At 35.1% G+C, this 14,622-nt stretch overlaps 1 long non-coding RNA gene across 1 annotated transcript; it reads right to left on the bottom strand.

Moving 5' to 3' along the window:
- Positions 1-590: 590 nt before the first annotated feature.
- On the bottom strand, positions 591-5,708 carry LOC149153903 (uncharacterized). The gene is made up of 3 exons (XR_016263674.1): positions 5,323-5,708; positions 4,969-5,220; positions 591-865 (listed from the first exon to the last, which is right to left on the bottom strand). It is a non-coding gene; the product is annotated as an uncharacterized LOC149153903 (long non-coding RNA).
- Between the last annotated feature and the right edge of the window lie 8,914 nt (positions 5,709-14,622).

Genomic DNA, 14,622 nt, shown 5'->3' on the forward strand with positions numbered 1-14,622 from the left:
CACTTGTTTGTGTGTAACCAACACAAAGAGTACACATCACAACACTACATATAACACATTACAACACAACACAACACAATAACATAATACAACACAACACAAAAAATACAAATTTAGAAGTATAGATGTAAATATTAAATGTTGATGTTTATGAAATAATAAATTTTGAAGTGTATGTCCGTGTTATGAATTTGTAATGTACTTCTATAAATATTAAATGCTGATGGGTATGAAACAATAAAGTTTGAAGTATGTGTCTATAAATATTTAAATGTTGTGAAGTAATTGTTTTTTAGTTTATGAAATATTTAATGTTGATGGGTATGAAATAATATATTTTTATCTTTATGAAAATAGTATGTTTTGAAATATTAAAGTGTTAAATTTGTAAAATATGGATGGAGAATAACATTGATTTTGCTTTCTTTCTTCTTCTTTATTTGTAATGGGTTTTTATTATAAAATTTATTATTTATGAACCATATTTAAAAATAAAAAATATGAAACAATAACAATAACATAATAGAAAAAGACACTCCTCCAAAACAGCTTTGGTGTGGCTAGCTTTGAAGGGAAACAATAAAAAAACCATAATCAAAGGGAGACACTCCTCCAAGATAGCTTTGGCCATGGCTATCCTTGAAGGTTGTGAGAAGGGATGAATCCCTTCCCAAAAGAAATAAAATTATATTAATATATGTTTTTTTGGTATGCCTATGATTACAATTACAAAACTATTACTACATCCATGTTTATTGTTGAAGATTGCCCAAAACTCTCATGCTCCATATACATTTCTGGTAGTACTCTTTGTGAAGATAAATCTTCAAGCTATGGTCATCCATCTCAAAAGCCTCCCATGTACCTATTTCACATAATAAAAAACATTAAATTTATACTAACAAATTTATTTTCAAATAATAAATAATGGAAAACAATATTCATTAGTTAAGAGATATTTGAAAACAAGGATGATTAGAGAGTTTAGACTTGTGATCCATACTTGATTGTAAGAGATTTGAGCAAAATGACATAGAGAATCATTTGTCTACGCGTTTCGAACCAACTAGTGTGGTTCATCGTCACGACAAGTTGAGGAACAAATCTGAGCGATCCGTTAAATAAAGTATGCGGGCCCTCCAACGGCTATATGAAAGGCTATATGAATATGCAACGGTTAAAAAAACCTTTAACGGTTAATATATAAATTATTCTTATTATTAATATTATTTAAATAATTAATTACTTATTTATTTATTTATTTATTTATAGTAATAATATTGTATTATATTATTATATTAACTTCAAGCTAATATTACTAAATTAATTTTAAATTAAAATTTTTGAATATTATTATCAATAATAGATTAGGGTAATTTATATTCTATTATTATTATTATTATTATTATTTATTATTATTATTATTTTATTTTATTTTATTTTATTTTTTGTCATTATTATTATTATTATTATATCAAAAATATTCTAATAATAATTTTAAGTGAGACTAATATTAGTTGGAAATTAATATTATAATATTAGCTTGGAGTTAATCTTATAATATTAATAAAGGTTATTACAATAATATGACTATTAATGACAATATTTTAATAATTTTGATATAAAAAAATAAAAAAAAAAAAAATAATAATAATAATAATAGTAATAATAATAATAAAAAAAAAAAATATAAAAATAAAATATAAATTACCCTAATCTACTATTGATAATAATATTCAAAAATTTTAATTTAAAATTAATTTAGTAATATTAGTTTGAAGTGAAGCCCCAGCTCCCACTATCCAAGTGGTCCAGGACTCACTCGATGAAGCTTTGAAGTTCTCCGAAAGTGCCCTAATTTGCCGGTTCAATGGTTTTTGGCCTCGGCTGATAGCACTCCACAATTGGATCTCGGAGGTATGGAAGCCTATCATTTCTGATGAAATTAATATCTACCCCTGTGCTAGAGGTTTCTTTATAGTAGATTTTGAAAATCCTGAAAGCAGACAATGTATTTTAGATTCCGGCCCTTGGTTTTGGGAAAAATCAAGTCTATTCATGAAGCCATGGAACCCATCATTTGATCCCTCTACAGCAGTGATAACCTCAGCACCAGTTTGGGTGAGATTGCCAAGCCTACCCTTGCATCTCTGGAATCTCTCATCGCTAAAAGCCATCGGAAATGCAATTGGGAAATTTTACTGCAGGTGCCCAGAAACAGAGGAATATGCCAAAACCACCTATGCACGCATCTGTGTGGAAATAGATTTCAGCGCCGGATTCCCAGCTGAAATAAACCTAACAAGTAAAGACTATGTGTGGAACCAGAAGCTTGATTATGAAAGTGTCCTCTTCAGATGTCGATCGTGCTTTGAGACGGGGCATCTAGCCAAAAATTGCCCAAAAGCCTCTGAGAAAAATTTTGCTAGAAAAAACCACCACAGATCTACATGGTGGGAAGGAGCACAAAAAGAACACTACACTGTCATCAAAGAAGACTATTCTAGAAAAAACTCTGAGTCACAAGAAATCAAGGAAGAAGGAAACAACTCTCAAAGCAAGCAAGGAGAAAGCCCGCCCCAACAAATCAACAGTTATGAAGATTTGAATACCGTAGAAAATAAATCTCCATTTAACAGCAAAGCAGATCTCCTAAACCAAACTTCTCCGACTATAGATCGCGAAGCTAAGACACCAATGTCCCAAGAACCAGAAGAGATGAAGGAGATGCAAGACAAAGGAAGTTGGAAGACCGTAGAGAAAAGAAAGAAAGCTACAACACCAATCTCGCCAAGAAAGACGAGGAGCCAGACAAGTAAAAATTAAGAAAATTGTAGGTCCGATAGACCAATTTGGTCTCAGTGACCGTTAACCATCATCATCATCATAATACAATATTATTACTGTAAATAAATAAATAATTAAGTAATTAATTATTTAAATAATATTAATAATAAGAATAATATATATATTAACCGTTAAAGGTCTTTTTAACAGTTGCATATTCATACAACCCTTCATATAGCCGAGGGCCCTCATACTCTATTTAACCGATGGCTCAGATTTGTTCCTCAACTTGTGATGACGATGAACCACACTAGTTGGTTCGAAACGCGTGGACAAATGATTCTCTATATTATTTTGCTGAAATATCTTACAAACAAGGATGATGTTTAAATTAAATAAGCAAGGTTAGATATTTAAAAAACATTTAAATATAGAATCAAAATAAATATGCTCATAAAAGATATCCATTACTGAATGGATATTTGAAAACAAGGATGATATTTAAATTAGATAAGCAATTCCAAAATGATATTTAAATTAGATAAAAAAATGTTATTTAAAAACAGGGATGATATTAAAATTAGACTAGCAATAACAGAAGCAGCAACAAAGACCAACAATAACAAAAACACCATCAGTGAGCAGACTGCATTTGGGTTGTCAGGGACGTGAAGTGTCAAGCAGGAATTACGCTGCATGGAACCCAACCAAATTGAAAGAAGCCTTAACTATGGTGCGTTGATTGCAAGTCATTAAACATACAAGGGGCAAAAGTCCAAATAGTCACATGTTCCGCTGGAACAGTAGGCTGGAACAGAGTAGATATGGATTACGTTGATCTTGGTTAACAAGAGCTTAGAGGAGCTAAAGTTCCCATAGTAGTAAGTTAAGCAAGTATGGATGCTAAAGTGTTTGAAACCGTTCTTGGAGAATTAAATTGTTGAAGAAACGAAGAGCAGGGTAAAGAAAATTAAAATTAGTTGAAGCAATATTTGCTAATGAAAAAAAAATACAAATAAATATCAAAATATTCATCCGTTGAAATAACAAAAATTAAGTAGAGTAGACCTTCCCCTACTATTGATTCAATAGCAACTCATTCATTCATCCCTCCCCTGCTATTGATTCAGTAGCAACTCATCCATTCATCCCTCCCTGTTGTTTAGGGAGCTGCGGATTCACTGCAAGCTACCATTCATCCCTCAGTGTTGTGCAAGGAGCTGCGGATTCACTCCAAAAGTAATTGCCCGCAGATGCAACATCCTCAGGGAAATTAGACAGATGCAACATTCTCGAAGGGAAATTGCCCGCAGTATTTTCCCAGGTTTTGTTGCACAGAGTGTAGTGTTTGAAATTCAAAAATACATGGAGTGGGAAGGAATGCATGACATATAGAAAAGAAAAGTTCATAGGTTTAAAAACTGCGTATAGAACCCACCCTTTGACATGAAAGGGTAACAGAGTTCAGAGCCTATATGGGTAGGCAGGCTACTTCCAGGAACAGATCGGAGGTGAATGGCCAATGGGTTTGGTTAGCCGGAACAGTAGGCTATTTCCCAGGAATCGATGGGAGGCTGATGGCCAATGGGTGGGTTTGGTTAATTTAAATTGGGTTAAATTTTAAAGATAAAATAAAAGTAAACCCATAGAAGGTGGGAGCCAGGGGATCATTCTTTCGAAAGTCTGAGTACGGGAGTTTTTTTTTTTTTTTTGAGCCAAAGCATCAAAACACTTGGAATATCAATTGAGCCTGAGGAGGGTTTTGCGTTTCCGAGGTTTGGTTTTGTTTTGTTGCACACAGAGCAAGGAATTAGTGAGATTAGAGCGCAATATCTGTGATTGAATAGGTGAAGAATATCATAAGCATTCTATGAGTTTGGGTTTATTGGTTTTGCCAATCGGAAAAAACCTAATGTGAATTTGTTAACCAAAATTCTCCAAATCTTTGCATGGAATTTTATAATATATTTCGGGAAAAAAAACCATAAACCCTTAAAAAATTCATAAACCATAAACAATTCATAAACCATAAACATGCACAGATATCTTAACCATACCCATAAACAAATTCTATCACACTTCATAAATAAATATGAGAATCTGAAAAACTCCCAAACAGAAATCGAAAGCTAAACCTGAAAGAAGCCCCAAACAAAAACAAAAATAAAAAATAAAACTCACCTGTAATTATGAAAATCCAAACCGGCTACAGTTATCCTGAGAAGCCTGTGTAGCTGTGAATCTGCGTGCACTCCAGGACTAAACAACTGAGAATATTAACATTAAAAAAATAGCCCAGAAGCTAAATCTGAAAGAAGCCCCAAACAAAAATCTAAAATAAAACTCCTGGACCAAGCCAAACTGGCTAACCAAACTGGCTACAGCAGTTATCGTGAGCAGCATCTGGAGCTATGTGTGAGTCTGCTTGCACTCCTGGACCAAACCACTGAGAATATTAACATTAACAAAATAGAATAAAATTAACATTAATAAATGTTTCAAAAATACAAATACAATCAACAACTAATAACTCACATGGTCATTTAAAGCCCTAAATAACAAATACAGCCGTCCACCTCCACCATTACCCACCCACAGCATCCTTCGTCCTATTTTATGTTTCAAAACGACCTGCCAACCTCTCACGCAGAGCCAAAAAAGAACAAACCATCCCAAAAAAAAAAACTTAAAACACACACAAACACCCAAAAAAAAAGGGCATGCACACACAATCGCTGATAAGCATGGCCATGCCTAAAACATAAACCAAAAACAAAAAACAAAAAAAGCAAAAGCAAAATGCCAATCTCCTCCCTGTCACTCACTTCTCCCTCCCCTTCTCTGTGCCGACAAGCACCCACCATCACCACCATTCTCCAGTATCCACTCTGCCGAGAAACACCCTCCATTTTCCGAAAGCCTCTCACCCAGAGCCAAAAGAGCCAAAAGAGAACAAACCATCCGAAAGAAAACTTAAAACACACACAATCGCCCCCCAAAAAAAAAAAAAAAAGCATACACACACAATCGCTGATAAGCATGGCCATGCTTAAAACATAAACTACAAACAAAAAAAACAAAATGCCAATCTCCTCCCTGTCACTCACTTCTCCCTTCTCTTCTCTGTGCCGGCAAGCACCCACCATCACCATTCTCCAGTATCCACTCTGCCAAGAAACACCCTCCATTTTCCAAAAGCCTCTCAGCACCCTCCATTTTGCAATATCTTCCCCACCCAAACAAGAAAGATACACTCTGCAGCCTCCCTATGCCCAAAAGGCAATAATAATGATTTACAATTTCAAATGCCTTAAAATATTTCGATTTTGAATTTGAAATGGCCTTACAGGTAGTCCAACCTCTCCCTCTCAAGGGAGGAAATTCCTATTTCTACCACAGATTTTTAATAAATGCCTCTGACATGTGCCGGGATAAGGAAATATAAAACGCCCGGTCATGTCTGGAGGAGAAAAAAAAAAACTGCGAGCGTTATATTTCCCTATCGAGCGTTATATTTCGCTATCTCCTCACATGTCAGGAGGCATTTATTAAAAATCTGTAGTGAAAATAGGAATCCCCCTCAACGGATGCATTTCACGCTTCCCAATGCGGTCGTTGACAGCTGGCCCAGGTTACTTTCATGGCATCCCGAATGTGGCCGTTTACACCTGCCCCACTCTCACTCTCGAGTGTGGCTGTTGACACCTGGCCCATTCATGTGCCAACTCATTTCGCCCATCATGACATGCTAGAAGGCGTTCTTTAAGGGGGAATTCATGTTTCCGTCGTCTGTCCTGATCAAATGAATGACTGCAACTTCTTAAGCTGTGTGAAAAAATCATAATCCACCTTTTTCGTTCGCTTCTTGAATATTTTGGTATGGCTGTATGATGTATCCAATGAACTGTTAACAACTGATACTGTCCGTATCTAATCAATCATCTTGACACTTGACACTTACATCTCTCAATTTTCGCGTCCAATGAACGGTATATTTTGGTGTTTTGCACTCCACGCAAAGCTTTTCTGTTTCAGCAGCGAGCCAGCTGTTAAGCAGTTTTGTCCCAGGGTTCATTCGAATTATGCCATTTTCAAAACCGTCACTCCAAACGCAGGCGGTTTTCATGCAGGTAACCTGACCGCTGGATACCAAGCAATGTACCTGGCGCTCAACCATACCAAGCTACCTATCGACTGAAGAATACGGTGGGATTATCGAGTGAGAGCAATCCATATTAACTTGGACTCAGAATTTTAAGATTTTAGACGCCTCCACATTCTCCAAACACACCTTTTAAACTAATTATTCCAATCTCACTTAAAAATTAATTAGTAAAATGCAAAAGTATAACCTAAAAGGTAGAGTCCAACTAAACTTTTACAATATGCTTCACTTGGTTTAGGAAGGGAACATTAATAAAAATATGAGCATAATTAAATTATTATATATTATCTTAAGTTTTTTGAGAAAAAATTTATATTTAAAATTTTATACATTAACAATTATAATTAATATTTTTTATTTTTATTTTTATGTTTTAAAAGTATAAAAGGTAAATATTAATATTATAAATTGAATTAAAGTTAAGTATATTAAATTAAATTTCCATTATAAATATAGATTTTATTTATTCACAATTTAATTTTATAAAAAATCAAAATTTTAATTAATAATGAATTTTTAAAAATATTTAACTTTTTTCAAATCAAAATAAGTATTAATTAATATAAAATTAATTGTTTTTTGTTATATAAAGTTATTCCATTATAATAGTTGTTTTCATGTTTTTTTAATTAATAATGATTTAGTTATTAATTGCATTATTAAATTTTTCCATGTTAATAAAACATTTTCTTTTCACATAATTCATATTAAAGAGCTGGGAAGATTAGTTCAAGTGGATGAGTTCGGTTGTTAGAGCACTTGTGATATTGAGAGGCTCGCCTTTGTTATTGAGAGGCCACACTTTTGCTATTGAGAGGCACATCTTTGCAATTGAGAGACCACACTTTCAATTCTCTTGATTGAGCAAGTGGTGAACCACATAGGAAAAAATAAAATTGATATTAAATCATTTCTAATAGATTGTAACGTACCTATCCTTCAAACCCCATAACACATAAAAATTTTGTCCTAGTTACAATTAAGAGTTCAGAGTCGTCACAAATTTAGTGAACCAAGAGCCATAACTATAATGAAAGATCGAGGTAACGAGTCATATACCCTCGATGAAAAATCACATGCTCCCTTGACATGCAACCCTTACAATAACTTTAACGTCTTCATGCAACCATGAAAGAGCCTTTCTTACATCTACTTCTGCAAGCATGGGCATGCAATCTACTTATGTCTTGTATATCATGCACATGCGAGAATACCTACACTGTTCCCCAACTAGTACCTGGGTGAGAATATTTGAAAAGGTTGTCAGCGTTTATAATGCAAATTAACCCTTTACATTTGTAAGTAAAAAGACATACAACCATTAAATTCTTTGACGACTGTGATAAGATATTGCTTTGGGCCTAATACATCTAATATGCTTATGAATAAGATTATTGTTATAGCTCATGTGGGGCATAGCCAATATTACCTCATTATACAACTAACAATATTACTCCTTAATTGTTTACAGGCACCAAAGTCTTAATCTATAAATGATATCTCATAAGTTAGAGACACTCTATTTTCCTTGAGTATCTTTAATGAGGTCCAAGTTTAGATTCAATGACGATTTCATTACTAAAAATTTACATGCATACAATTATTTCCATAGACACCGACCACACAACTTTTATACACTCGAGCTGAATGATTTAACCCTTCCAATTATGGGAAATAAATATACAGATAAGAACTCATCCATGAGCGTATCTTAGCTAAATGATTAAACTTCATACTAAGTAAGGATTAATATACAACTCATAACATGCTAATGAATCTCATGAGAATAGAGGAAAATACCATTAAATCCATTAACATATAAGCATAAATAATTTACGCAACATTCCCATAGCAAAGAAACTTAAGAAAATATTCACATAACAACGTGCAACTATAACAGAGAGAGAGTAAGCATCATCCTACTAAACATTCCACGCATGTGACACCAACTAAAACCACACTTGGACGGAGGAGCACCACCACCCAGCCATGAATCACCTCTGATCCCCCCGAGCCAAAGATCTTGCCAAGGATCAACTGTCCTCAATTGATCAATGCATTGGGTATTTAATACCCTCTTTCATGATTTAGTTACCATTAGTGGCGTCCCGCTTTATGGATTTTTCCATTTGCCTAGGTCTTATCCGGAAAAGCTCGTCTTTATCTCCCACAATGCTTTTCCATATAAGAGCTTGCCTTTATCTCCCACAAAGCTTTTATGTTCGATGGAACTTTATCTCTCATCCATGTGATGGATATCCAATCCATCTAAGCTTATCTAGAATCACATCTAGAAGCTTATCATGAAGATTCATCTCTATCCTATTCCTCATGGGATTTGGCAAGCATCTCCTCTCTCTTGGTGCTCCACCCTCCAAGTGTTTTATTTTATTAATTTATTTAATAGCACATTTAATTGTCATACTACATATCACCTAACTTTCCTCAACTTAGGTTTAGAATAGTTCAACCCACAAGGGAGGGTATCAAACCTAGATTTCCTCAACTTAGGTTTACAAACATTTAACACACAAGCGAGGATATAACACCTAGCTTTAACTTTTCTTCGGTTTACAATAATGTAGTACACAAGGGAGGGGTGTTACATAGATCTTCAAGTAAGGGTTGTAAGTAGAGTAATAGGGTGTTTAGAATGCGCCAAATGTGATAAGAGTAAGAATATGAGAATAAATGTGTAAGGTGAGTGCATAAAAATGATATGTATTATGAGAGATTCTGTGATAAGAGTTAGGTATGATAGGTATGATTAAGATATTGTGAGAAAATATGTATTAGGAAAGTGCATGATGATAATATTAGGTAAAATTAATAAGTATTAAAAGACTTGGAAATTGAATTTAAGTTGAAATGAAAGAATATATAATGTTATAATGTTAGGTGAAGGTAACAAGTATTGAAGAACATGTAGATTGGATTTTAAATGAATTTCAAGAGTATGTAAAGAATATGTAATAGTATAGAGAGAATATAAACACATTATTAAGAATGTCTTAAGTGAAAAAAGGAACATACCATATACCTCATTTATATCTTTATATCATAAGTGTTCCAAGAACATGAAAGAAACACATAAGACAAGACACAATTTAACCTCACATATTGAAAATCACTAAAAACTTATTCTTGGTTGTCTATCTAATGTCTTGAGCAAAGAAAACATATTGTATACCTCATTTACATATTCTTTTTTAAATGTGTAATAGCCCTCGTGAAAATTCCATGTAAAAATATATAAATATCACGGATGATGGGACACGTATTCTAAGCTAAATGGTGGGCAGAACATCTTAGGGGGTGTTCATTTGGTTGTTTATGGCTAAGGAAATTGGCAAAGGTAGTGGCTAAGGCATTAAAGAGGCAAAAAGGAATTTTGGCACATTTATTTATGAAAATTAGGAGAAAAGGAAGGTGAAAGGTCACATGTTGTATATGAGGAGGAAATTGAAGGAAAATAATGGACAATGAAGAAAATAGAGGCCTCATTAATAAAAAGGCTTCTGAGGATGAGGGGGCAAGAGTTGGTCAGTTCAATTTTGTAGCTCTCATTATTCTCTCTCCCTCTCATACTCTTGGACACTTAGATTTTTCTTGGAGCACTTTGGCATTGGAGCAAGAAAGGGAAAGAAGGCAAGAGGAACAAAGATCAAGCATGGAAAGGTAGGATCAGGCAGCTATAACGGGCTCCATTGCAGGTATCAACTTGCATGTATATTTTCCTTGCTAGATTTGGCATGCATGGGATTGCATGTATCTCTTTTCTACCATGGCATGGGTTTTGCAAGGTGTGACATTATTTTCATCCTAGCATTTCAATTTCTTGATAGCTTTGATGAGATGGGTTCTCTCATGCGTTTTGTGGGGTATGGTCGGATTGGATTCGAAGCTGAGTGGGGTGGATATCTAAATTGACAAACACAAGGTGGTAGTGGTCCCTGAACCAGACTGAGGATGCACAAAGCCACTAGCCTAGTGTTGATGCCTCGAAAATTGTTGCAACAACATCGGGGAAAACCACCCGGTCCGGACCTTAAAGGTAGCTCCTTTTCCGTTTAGTGAGGTGGCTCCGACTAGAAATAATGGGACCAGTTTCCCAATGATTGGTAGATAGGATGGATAAGTGGTTGATTCTCTAGTGTCTAATGATAATGGATGAATGATTTAATCTAAAAGTAAAATTATAAACAACTATCCTATCCCGGGAAATTTATGCTTTTAGTGTAACTTTTGATGGTCTTCATCCAAAAACATGCATATATATGACTCTATGGGTAAAAAAAGATATTTATTCATATGATAATTACTAAGTTCAAATAGTTGAACAAAGCAATCAAGCAAGCATTATTACACTATTCTTCATATATATTATACACATAAATATGATTGAAATAATAACAGTCCTTAGACATTCAATAGTGAAAAGTACAAGGATTGTTGTTAAAACACATACATATATCCAATGATAGCAACATTAAACAAATGTCGATTCACATAAAAGAATGACACAAGAGAATAGATAATAGTACCATATGTTATTTGGATCACTCCCGATATCAATCGCATTCAAATTCCTTCTTCTAACTTAGAAACACTTCCACAAAAGGCAATAGTGCACATGTCATCAAAGCTTTCTTCGTTAAAATTCATAATGCTGGCCCAATCTTCATAAAAAATGGATCAGAAGCACAATAGTGTGATTTACTGATTTGAGTTTATACAAAAACTGAGGACCCTTTCTAAATGCATGAAAGGGCCTATAAATACTAATTAAGCTAACTAATTACAAAATAAAAATGTTATTAATTGGTACAACTATATTATGATTATCTCCTCAAAATCGGCTTGTTCTCAGTCGGCAGCATGATTCATTATTTCAGATGATCTCCCTTTGGTTTGAGCTAGCAGATAGCAAGCATCGGTTGCAATTCTGGAGGGCAACTTAGACGAGAATGCAGTTGGGCTGAATATGTGGCATCATGTATTTCGGGAATCATGCAACTGATGGCATCAATTAAACATTTAAGCGCAACCCTCTGACTGTATGGTTTAATTAAGAAAAACCAAAAGGCATCCCAAGTTAAACTTTGGATGCCAGCAACTAGTCTCCCATTCTTTACCAATTCTTGATTGCATGTTTGTTCCAAGGCTTTGGCTAACGTCAATTTACCTGGAGAGAATTGTGAAATCATGTTAGACAGATAAAGAGTGTCATTGATTAATTCAATTAAATTATTGGTAGATAATCAACATCTTGAGGTCTCTCTCTCTCCTTTCATTAGTTGTGACTGCCATTCTAGGAAAAGGATGTCTTTGTGTGACTCTAGAATTTTGGGCAGATTCGTGGCTTGTCCTTCACTCGTGTCTTGCCAAGTAAGAAAGCTAGTTAAGGTCTCATCGGCCTGTTCTAAATCCTGCCTGGCATCGACTGATTTATCAATTATTGATGTAGTAATCTGACAAAGAGGCTCAACGAGAGAAATGTTATGACATAGCAGTTTTAGCTGTGTAATCAATGCCTTATTGATTTGTAGAGCTTCGGTTATGAACTCTGCTAATTAAGGAAGACTCTTGAACTTTTCTACTTCTTGTGACAGTTGAGCGATTTGCTCATCCTTGGTCTTGCTCATTTGTTCATTCATCGCCTTCAATCTGGCCAATGCTTCGGACAATTCCTTTTGTTTCTGTACTGCGCTCAAGTCTATCCTTTGCTTCTCTTTGATCAATTTCTTATTTAATTGACTGTTTGTCTATCGCTGTATTGATAGTTGTTGTTCTAACTGTTCTATTTTTTGTTGTGCTTCAGACACCTGTGACTGCAATGAAACAATTGTTTTATCTCTTTCCTTAAGTAGATTGCTTACTTCCGAGGCTTTATCCATGGTGGCTGCCGAATAAGCTCTGGCATACTGAGAAAGTTTTGTAAGGTCATCGGAAGGGTTAAATTACTCCTTCTGCACCACATTAGCCATCTCTGTTTGATCTGGTAAAAGGGAAGATTGATCAAGTCTCCTCCTTTTCCTCTGTCTTTTCACCACAGCCCTGTGTTTTGGACTGTAAAAGACATCTAATGGTGTTATGTCTTCTATCTGCAAAACAATCTGATCGGATGGATCTTTAGGAATTATTTTTGCATCTTTCCTGATTGGTGGGCCGCTGGTTCCTTCAATTGGAACCGTAGTTGTTGTTGTTTCTTGACCGACTGTTACTTGAGGTGTGCCGAATCCTTGTGAAGTCTCGGGATTGTTTATAATAGAGTCAAATTGTTGCCACTCTTTGAGGAGTTTGGGATCAATTTGAGTCTCTAGATCGATAATTTCACTGTCCTGCTTCTTCTCTTTCTCTTGCCCTATTTCTTGTTCTGGCTCTTTTCCCTTTTCGGGACTTTTCTCTGTAGCAGGAGATTTGTCAATAATTTTCTGTTCAGGCTTGCTTGACTTAGTTGTTGGTGTAGTAGCCAATAAGTTGAGAGGCAGAGTTTGTAAGCTATGTTCTCTGAGCCTGTTGAATTCTACCAGTCCTTCGTCATTATATTTCATCTTGGCCAATGTTTTCACCTGAGACAATGATTCTGCTGAAGAAAACAGGTCGTCAAATTCATCTTTTTCATGATTGAACTTTGTAAGTTTGGCTTATTCAAGCACATTATAGGTAACCTTTCGTGGATCGAATTTCCTGTTAGGGATGGTTGCAAGATTGAGCATATTTATTTTTCCTGTCTCCTTCTCCGCATGTTTGTAATCATGTAGGGTATAAAAACCGCATCTCAAAGGAAATATAGGCCATGACTGCTTTTTAGAAGTCCTAAGAGTTTTGGATGTTCCTGCTGTTGTTATTTGGTAGGCCAGTTCTCGCGCCAACAGCTTATCAGGTGCATACAATGGAAGGACATGGGGTCTTGTGAGGCTACCATACACCCTTATATATGTGAACTTGTCTTCCCCGAACCAATTCCCCACAACAGTCAAGTCAATATCTCCCTCCTCAGAAATCCTTGGGGCAGGCTTATCAAAAATGGCATAATAGATAGGCAACATGAAACCATTACATATTTGATACAAGTGGTCTTATTAATGTGCCTTCCATAACATCTGATGATAAATGTGGATTGGCTTAGGATCATGTGGTGTCCATCTCCACCCAAGTACCGGATATTCAAAATTAAAGCAAAACATATCCATAACATAAGCACTGTAATAGAGAGGGGGAATGGTCTTGGTGGTTTTGCGCGAATTGAATCTAAAATCAAGAATTGCAGAAGCTAATTTACAGACAATATATTCGCTCAATCCATGACATAGCTATTAACAGTCGCTTCCATTAAAGGAACCATTTCGATAGTAAACTTTGTTGAATCATGCATTCCCCATATTCTACACATCATTGCCCCAGCGTAACTGTAAGGAGATGACAACGAATCCACGGAGTACTTACCCGATGATTCGTGTTTGTGCTTTGCGGGATTCTGTCACCATTTCCTAATCAGGGCCGATTTTGTCTCGTTCTCTACTGCGAATTTCTCCAGAAAGGCTTTGTTATATTTCTTCTCAGGTTCAGGAAAATGATACATCTTCCTTAAGTCATCAGGCTGAAATGAACCAAAAATTCTTCCTTCAACCGTGCAAAACGTTCTATTTGAAACTGGAATTTTTTCA

This window comes from Pinus tabuliformis, chromosome 9, assembly GCF_031772625.1.
Source record: "Pinus tabuliformis cultivar Carrire ecotype Pingquan chromosome 9, CPIR1, whole genome shotgun sequence".
NCBI classification, from domain to species: Eukaryota; Viridiplantae; Streptophyta; class Pinopsida; order Pinales; family Pinaceae; genus Pinus; species Pinus tabuliformis.